This window comes from Crocuta crocuta, unplaced genomic scaffold (assembly GCF_008692635.1).
Source record: "Crocuta crocuta isolate KB4526 unplaced genomic scaffold, BGI_CrCroc_1.0 scaffold45, whole genome shotgun sequence".
Taxonomy (NCBI): Eukaryota; Metazoa; Chordata; class Mammalia; order Carnivora; family Hyaenidae; genus Crocuta; species Crocuta crocuta.
In genome coordinates, this window is record NW_027530544.1 from 1,398,880 (window position 1) to 1,404,725 (window position 5,846).

Here is a 5,846-nt window from a genome sequence, read left to right on the forward strand (position 1 = left end):
TCCTCGACCTAGTTTCTGATTCTTTTCTTAGAAAAGATACCTAGAAGGAGAATTACTTGGTTCAGGTATGAAAACTTTTAGCTCCTGACAAATGTCCCCATATTAATTTAATTATTTATCCAGCCTAAATGGAAAAAAGTGTTACTTCTCCATGCTCACTCCTGACACCTAATGTGTAGGTTTTTTTCACACCAAGCAATTCTCCGGATTTGTATCAGACACCAACAGTTTAACTCAGTCATGACACTAACTGCCTGGAGTTAGGGAAGACCCCACTAAGGAAGGACTCAGTCTCAGGGACTGCTCCCCTACCCCCGACATTGGACATGGATTGCAAGTCCAAACTGTCTGTTACCTGTGCTTCTGACCAATAAAATGCTATAAATCAGGGGTTCCCATGCCCTTGTCCTCAGGTTTGAAAATTTGCTAGAAGGACTCAGAGTACTCAGGAAAAGAACAAAATTACCAATTTACTACAACAGGATACAACTCAAGAACAGCCAGATGGAAGAGATGACTAGGGCAGGGTGTGGGGGAAGGGGTGGGGGCATCCATGCCCTCTTCAGGCTTGGCACCACCTCCCAGTACCTCCACCTGATCATCAACCTGGAGCTCAGCTGACTGAATAAATCATTAGCCATTATTGGGGCACCTGGGTGGCTCAGTCCATTAAGCGTCTAACTCATGATTTCAGCTCAGGTCATGATCTCAGGTCTCACGGTTCTCACAGGTTGTGAGTTCGAGCCCTGACTCAAACTCTATGCTGATGGTGCAGAGCCTGCTTGGGATTCTCTCTCCCTCTCTCTGCTCTTCCCCCACTTGCACTGTCTCTCTCTTTCAAAAAAGTAAATAAACTTTAAAAAAAAAAAAAAAGAGTCTCTTGGGTCGCCTGGGTAGCTCAGTTGGTTAACATCCAACTCTTGGCTTCGGCTAGGGTCCTGATCTCATGGTTCGTGGGTTCGAGTCCCCCGACAGGCTCTGTGCTAATGATACAGAGCCTGCTTGGGGTTCTGTCTCCTTCTCTCTCTGTCCTTCCCCTGCTTTCTCTCTCTCTCTTTCTCTCTCTCTCTCCCCCCAAAAAATAAACATTTTTAAAAATTAAAAAAGAGCCTCTTAAAAAAGTAAATCTTCAGCCATTAGTGATCAGCTCAACCTCTAGTCCCTCCCAGGAGGTTGGGGGGAGGGGCTGAAGTTCTGACCCTCTAATCACGTGGTTGGTTCCCCTGGCAACCCCATTCTAGAGGCTATCCGGGAGCCCCCAGCCTCCAGTCACTCATTAGCATACAAAAGACATGGCACTTCAGAGATTCTAAGGGCTTTCTGAGCTGTGTGCCAGGGAGTGGGTGCAGAGACCAAAGGTTTATTTAACTGGAGTCCACCAGCAAAAGTTCCAGGGATTCTTCTGAGCTGGGAAAGTGACAGGAGGGGTGATCGGAGGGTAAGTCACACTGGCCTCTCCTTCCCCTTCCTGCTCTTTTCTTCACTTCTTCTAAACCACACTCCTGTGTCTCGAATGGGCCCTGAGTCAACCCTTTAGTCCTTTCTTACATTAAAATACCGGACCTGATCATCTTGAAGATTCTGTTCAATTCTAAATTCCAGCAAGAGGCAGAAAGGAGGCAGTGTAGGAAGGGATGGAGGGAAGGAGGGAAATTCTCCAGTGGATAAATGGAGGTGGGAAGGCCCTAAATGGGGGACAGAGTTTTTCACCAGTGGAATCTTACAGGAGCTGTTTCACACATAATTTCCCGGACTGGTGTCATTTGTTCCCCCACAGGAAGCTAGGTCATATTTTAGAATTTTGTCAATGAAGCAGTCTTTGTGAAGCTCAGGACCACATCTTCTATATTTACCTTGACATACCAGGGCCTTGGACTGCAGAAGCATCCCTTCACTCCCCATGCTCAGCTCAGTAACAATAGTCATAATTTGGGGTGCCTGCTATGTGCTTGATACTGTTCTAAGCACTTTCCATGCTTCAGCCCTCACAGCAATCCAGGATGGGTTCTATTATTAGCTCTATTTTGCATTAGAACAAATTGCCCAAGGTTAAATAACTGGTGAGCGGTGGGGGTGGTTTTGAGCCCAGGCTGTGTGATTGTAGGGCTTCAGGTTTCCGTTTGGAGGAAATAGGTCCTGGGTAATGTCTTCTCTCTCTTTTTTTTTCTCTCTTTTTCTCTTCCTCTTTCTGCCACTCACACTCACACACACACACACACACACACACACACACACGCACACACGACTCTTTCCAAGAGCAGTGTATTTGTATGGCCAGCCTTTGTTCAAGGTCGCATTCAATAATCAATTTGCTCTTCACAGAGTCCTGTAAGATGGTGACACCACGTATCACACAGCTGGTCAATGGTGGTGGGTCCAGAATTCACAATCCAGGGTCATCCCTCTGTGTCAGGGACCTTCGGATCAGGGCACACGAGTGCAAGAGGTTCCCCACATGATGGATTTAAGGAAACCCAAATACTGTCCTTCCTAAAACCAGTCTGAGATCTGAGACCCTCCTGCTGATGGAGGTCAGGCCCGGGTTCTACTTTCCCACCTTCCTTTCGTGTTTGACTTTCTCCCACTCTACAGATGAAAGGCGGGTCTCTCTCATTTGCAATGTTACTGTGGAGGTCCCAGGGTGGAAAGACCTCACTGCCCCGGCAAAAAAATGGGAGGGGAGGAGGAGAACAATTAAAAATAGGAGTGCCCACAATGCCTCTTATAACAAGTTATCATGAACCCAGCGTTCTTCACCATCTCTCTCTTACACATATATCTGTCACAGACAATGTGGCCTTGTAAATGGGGAGCTTTGACTCATGTTGAGATGCTCAGCACTTAGATGCATTACAGAGTAGGGGAGCAGGAAAGATGATAATTGTTATTTAATAACCTTAGTGGGGCTTCTGGGTGGCTCTGTCAGTCAGTTAAGCTGATCTCCTGGTTTGTGAGATGGAGCCCAACATCGGACTCACCACTGATAGCAGGGATTCTGCTTGGGATTCTTTCTCCCTCTCTGCCCTTCCTGCATGTTCACACATGTGCTCGCTCTCTCTCTCTCTCTCTCTCGAAATCAAGTTAAAACATTTTTAAATTTAATAACCTTGGCCATCTAATCACCTTTCCCATTCCCCAACCATTGTCAAAGATTGCCAAGCTCCTGAAGGAGAACCCCAAAAAAGCAAAGCAAGGAGAGTATCAGACAAACAGGAAGGTGGCCTGACCTCATTTCTCCCGTGCAACACACACATGTCAAGGCCACACACCTTTTCTAACTGTATCTGTCAGAATAGTCACAATTGGTGTACAGCATGCTGCTTTTGAAGCTCGGCCTCTACACCTGTTCCCCATCCTCAGTCTTGAGAAGGAACTCTGAGGTGCTCTCCTTCCTGAGCTCGTCTGTGCCCCCAGGGACACACTTGGGCAGAGGATGTAGAAAGTTCTCCATTTACTTCAGATGGATGAATAGTACACCTCCAACTAAGAGAGACATGGTTAAGAGTAGATTTTCTTGGACATTTGTTCACACTTTTTAAACAGCTTTACTGAGCTATAATTGCCGTGCAATTCGCCTCACCTATTTAAAGTGTGCACTATGCATATACACCCATGAAACCATCACCACCATCAAGGCAGACCCCTCCCTACACCCCTACGGTCAACATACCCCATCCCTCGACAACCACTATTCTGCCCTTCTGCCATTATAAATTAATTTTCACTTTCTAGGATTGTATATAAATGGAGCGAGACAGCATGCACTATATTTTTCCCTGACTTCTTTGACTCATACTAATGATTCTGATATTCATTGAGGTTGCTGTGTGTTATCAGTAGCTCATTCCTTTTTATTGCTGTTTATTTCCATTGTATGGCTATGCTACAATGTGTTTATCCATGCACCTAATGATGGATATTTGGGTTGTGTCCAGTTTCGAGCTCTTACAAATAAAACTGCTGTGAACACTTGTATGTAAGTCTTTGTGTGGGCACATATACCCTTTTTCTCCTGGGTAAATAGCTAGGCATGGAATGACTGATCATATAGTAAATGTATGCTTAACTGTTTAAGAAACTGCCAAACTGGGGGTACCTGGGTGGCTCAGTCAGTTAAGTGGCTGACTCTTTTTTTTAAATGTTTATTTATTTTTGAGAGACAGACAGACAGAGTGTGAGCAGGAGAGGGGCAGAGAGAGGGAGATATAGAATTTGAAGCGGGCTCTGGGCTCTGAACTATCAGCACAGAGCCCCATGTAGGGCTCAAACTCATGAACCATGAGATCATGACCTGAGCCAAAGTCAGACGCTCAACCGACTGAGCCACCCAGGCTCCCCAAGCAGCTGACTCTTGATCTCTGCTCGGATCATGATCTCACAATTCATTAGACTGAGCCCCACACTGGGCTCTGTGCTGACAGTGCGGAGCCTACTTGGGATTCTCTCTTTCCCTCTCTTTCTGCTCCTCCCTTGCTCATGCACTCTCTCTCTCTCTTTCTCAAAATAAATAAACATAGAAAAAAAACCTGCCAAACTATTTTTCAATGTGGTTGTTGGATTTTGCGTCCTCACCAGCAGTGTAGGAGTGTTCTCACACTTGTGGAGTACCACTACACTTGGTATCATCAGCCTTTTTTATTTTAGTCGTTTTAATAGTGTGTTGTGGTATCTTCTTGTGGCTTTATTTTGCATTTTCCTAACAACTAATCATGTTCATCATCTTTCCACATGTTTATTTGCCATCCATAAATCTCTGGTGAAGGGTCTCTTCAAACTTTTTATCTATTTGCTGTTGGGTTGTTTGCTTTCTTGTTACTGAACTTCAGTTCTTTGTATACACTAGATTTGCCAATAGTTTCCCCTAACCTGTGGTTTATCTCAGAGTTCTTGATCCTGATCAAGTTCTTAATCTTGATGGTCTAGTTTATTAATATTTTTGGGGCGCCTGAGTGGGTCAGTCGGTTAAGTGTCTGACTTTGGTTCAGGTCATGATCTCATGCCAGTCGGGCTCTGTGCTGACAGCTCAGAGCCCGGAGCCTGCTTCAGATTCTGTGTCTCCCTCTCTCTCTCTGCCCATCCCCAGCTTGTACTCGGTCTCTCTGTCTCTCAAAAATAAATAAACATTAAAATATTTATATTAATAATAGATTGTGCTTTGTATGTCATATCAGATCCCTACCTACCCCAAGTTCATAAAGATTTTCTCCTAGGTTTTCTTCTAAAAGTTTTATCATTTTTATTAAATTTTGTCCAGAGAGTCCCAAATACTATAAGTTCATATTCATCTTTTACTTGGGTACAAGTTTCCTCCTCATCATTGCCAAATCTCTGTAGATTTCAATGTCTCTGCTCTAGCAGGAGTGCTTTGTGGATCCTTCTAGAAATAATGCACTTGACAACAAGCATAAAAGCATGTTTGGCAAGCCCTAATACTCTAATTCTCTCTCTCTCTCTCTGCTGTTAATATTTCTCATTCTAGTGATAAGTAATATCTATTCAACACCACTGCTCTCTAAAATTTTACTTGACATTTAATAACTGTCAAAATTCAAGGATCTCTGTAACATTTGATGCTAGTAATAATCATAGTATCTCAATCACAAATCATTTTTAGCTTAGATCTCATCTTCACAGGAAATTTTAAAAATTAACATTATAGGGGCGCCTGGGTGGCTTAGTCGGTTAAGCGTCCGACTTTCGCTTAGGTCATGATCTCGCGGTTTGCGGGTTCCAGCCCCGCGTCGGGCTCTGTGCTGACTGCCAGCCCAGAGCCTGGATCCTGTTTCAGTCTGTGACTCCCTCTCTCTCTGACCCTCCCCTGCCCACGCTGTCTCTCTCTCTCTCTC